Genomic DNA, 3,507 nt, shown 5'->3' on the forward strand with positions numbered 1-3,507 from the left:
TACTAATTTAAACTTTTGAAATCTCCATTTGTCAACAAAAGATAACTTTTTATTTAAGCTATTGAAAATTATATCTATTTTGCATTTGTCCTTGGATTTTCATTATATAACTCAAGTGTCTATATCGATTCGTTTTTATTAGCTTTAAGAAAGTGGTGGAATTAAGAATAGTTGAAATCACAGTGTGAAGTGTGAGTCGTAGAATTATTTCATTATTTTCTTTGCCATGCAAGAATGAAAATCAGAAAAATATCCAGCATCATTGTAATATTTTGCAACATATATTTTGTATGTTTCTTCTCCAATGGATCCATTTCACTGATTTTTATATTGAAAGCATGTAGTATATGTAGAGAAAATTCTTTAAAAAAAACTGGATTTAAAAAACTTCATCAAGTAGTTTATTAATGTGTCAGATAAAATAAACTTTTCTTAGTTCAGGTTGTAGAAAACAACAGCCGTAAAAGGAAACATACGTAGTCCTAGATCCTCAGTTTTCGCGTATGGTAGCGACCTAGACAAATTAGGCTGATGAGTGAGACGGTGGACCTGAATAGCATTTAGTAAAATAGTTTCATATCCACCACTGTTTTATAGAAATAATTGTTTAGAAACAACTACTTAAACAAACATTTTTAGTATCATCGTTATGTTTCATAAGAATGAAAACGTTGAAAGACCAACACAATCATACTTTTTGCTAAAAATACAATTATGGAAGACTAAACTAAGATCTGAGATGATGAAAAAGTAAATCTAACGTAGATTAGTTGAGAGCTATGACAAATCTGGGCACAGACAAATACGCAGAGGGGAGTGTGGCGAACTGGCCAGTGTAGATACCATCAGGATCAAGATGTCCAACGTTAAGCTAAATGGAGAAGTGATCCTTTAAGGTGATCAATTTGTTTGTGGCTAAGCTGCTAATTACAACCTGACAACAAAAGAATCAGCTTAGAAAATAAGATAGCAAGCTAAAGATTAATCAAAACATTATGGGAAGATAAATGGAGAAGTGATCCTTTAAGTTGATCAATTTGTCTGTTACGACTCATTTTTTGCATGATTCTAGCTTTGAAAACTAATATGATCCTTAGGTGCTAAAATATTCCGACTCTCATTCTCAATTTCTCTGCTGGTATTGGCGCAACTGATTAATAGTGAGTTGCAAAATAAGTTAGTTTTTTTTGTACAAAGTTTAACACTTCTAAATCATGCCATGTGACAACAGCTGACTGTGAAACTACGATGACCATGACAAAGAACATTACCTAGATATTCTGAGATTGAAGATCTCAGTGGCGTTTTCCACCTTACTTAAACTCCATGTGAAAAGCATAACCTATATATATATATATATATATATATATATATATGGTACGAAGCATGTGTTTTTCCAGTGTCATTAACCTCCAAAAACCTGTAGATCATTTATGCATCAGCGCAATGCTCCGCCTTTGAAAAGTAACAAAAGTTACAATCAAACCTACTGAGTTCATAGATAGCTAATTCTTTCATCACGTGTTTGAAAGTGTTGAGACAATGCACAATTACATAAGGGAAACGATTTATAGAACAATCTATGCAAGCAACTAAATAGCTCAGAAAGAAAAAAGAAAAAGAGTAAGATGAGCCAAAGCACAGATTAGTTGGACTTATTGGTTTCAAACTAAATAAATAAATTCACACTCCATACAAAAAAAAATCTAACTCTAAACAAAGGAAAGATAGCTAAAGTACGCATCTTCTGTTAACCTTTATCGTAGATGATAAAAATCACAAAATTGCTGTAAAAAATATATAAAAATCACAAAATTGATATCAAAACTTAACACAAACCAACGCAAGAGAAGTCATTTACGGAATCATAATACTATAAAGAAACAATAATAATTCAAAGAAACCTTTTCTAAACCATTTTCAGATATTGGTGTTGAGAAATTACCGTTAAACCAACTCCACGATGAATCTCATAAGTATTAAGGGTAATGAAAGAGCCTTCCGTTTCGCTTTGAAGCATTCCCGGGGGAAAGTGACATTCCCAAGCTGAGATCAAGCTTGTCATGGCCACCTTAATTAAAGAAATAAAACAACAAACAAAATCAGAAGCTGTTTTATAGATTGACTATGAAAGTATACATTCTAGATTATGTTACGTTACCTTGGTTACTGGTCTCAAATTTTTGGTTAAAGACACAAACCTGTTCGTCGGTGATGAGAATCTCCAGTCCAATAGAGCTCCCTCCTTTGCTGCATTTTTCGCCTCCAAGAAATGTATGAGTCGGAATCGTAACTCGGATCGAGATAGACTTCGTGAGATGTGAAATACAAAGCGACATGAGATGTGAATTAAGAGGGAATTAAAGCAAATGGTTGTTGATTGCAGAGGAGGATGGGTAACAGAGATTGAAAGAAGATGAAACGGAGATTGATCGTAGATCGATTATTTTAGGTAATTAAGATTTGTCAAGTATTTTTCATATGGGTCGTACATGAGACTCATAGAGTTGATTTCAGGAAAATTAAGAGCCCAAGTGTAGGAGGCCCGAGTTTTTTTAGAATCGCCCAAGCAGAGATGAGGTGGCAAAATGAAATGTTCTGATAGGTGGATTTAATTAAACGACGTGGACAGTCCCATAGAGCTTCGTATTGCACTTTTAGTAGTGTAATAATAATAGATACTAGGTGACCGGCCCGCACCCTGTGCGGACATTGTACAGTTTCAAATTACAGACAAAATAGTGCTCAGGTTTCGAAGTAACGGATTTTATATCATAATACCACCGTCTTTGAGATAAAGCATCAGGTACAGTAAAAATGATGGTACTCAATATTTTAAAAGAACAAGATGGAACAAAGTAACTTCAGTATCAAGAGGTAGTTATTGTGTGTATGTATAATTGCAACGTCCCAAAATAATTTATGTGTTTAAGAAGATATTTTTTTCCAAATCTGGAATTAATAGTGTATAGTTAGATAAGTAACATATTTTACATTATCACTAATTAGAATTGGATGGTATATATGTTGTAATTATTTATTTTAGATTAAAATTATTTTATGCATAAATTTGACTCGTAAAATTTATGTAGACATATTAAAAGAAAAGATAATAAAACTAAAAATATTATCCAAAAATTCTATAAAGTATGAAGTACAATTCTCGATAAAGAAAACAACTTCAATGAAGAGTATTAAATAATGATGCCAAAAGATGAATTTTTTTGACAATTTTAAAACCGTCACAAAAGAGTAAATCATAAACACTAAACAATATACTCTAAACCCTTGGACAAAGTTTAAACCCTTGGGTAAAAATCCAAACACTAAACCCTAAATTTTTGGATATACCCTAAACCATTGGATAAATCCTAAACACTAAACTGTAAACCCTTGGGTATACCCAAAACACTAAATATCTCTCTCTCTCTCTCTCTCTCTCTCTCTCTCTCTCTCTCTCTCTCTCTCTCTCTTGGGTGAATTACCAAATAACAATAGTTTTCCAAT

At 32.5% G+C, this 3,507-nt stretch overlaps 1 long non-coding RNA gene across 3 annotated transcripts; it reads right to left on the reverse strand.

Annotated features, from left to right (window-relative positions):
• Positions 1-532: 532 nt before the first annotated feature.
• LOC130512829 (uncharacterized) lies at positions 533-2,500 on the reverse strand. Of its 3 annotated transcripts, none has more exons than XR_008946430.1 (4): positions 2,202-2,500; positions 1,946-2,071; positions 1,272-1,420; positions 533-934 (listed from the first exon to the last, which is right to left on the reverse strand). It is a non-coding gene; the product is annotated as an uncharacterized LOC130512829 (long non-coding RNA). The 3 variants fall into 3 exon arrangements; XR_008946429.1 differs by having other exon boundaries at positions 2,162-2,500; XR_008946428.1 differs by having other exon boundaries at positions 1,946-2,500.
• Positions 2,501-3,507: the final 1,007 nt, after the last annotated feature.

This window comes from Raphanus sativus, chromosome 5, assembly GCF_000801105.2.
Source record: "Raphanus sativus cultivar WK10039 chromosome 5, ASM80110v3, whole genome shotgun sequence".
NCBI classification, from domain to species: domain Eukaryota; kingdom Viridiplantae; phylum Streptophyta; class Magnoliopsida; order Brassicales; family Brassicaceae; genus Raphanus; species Raphanus sativus.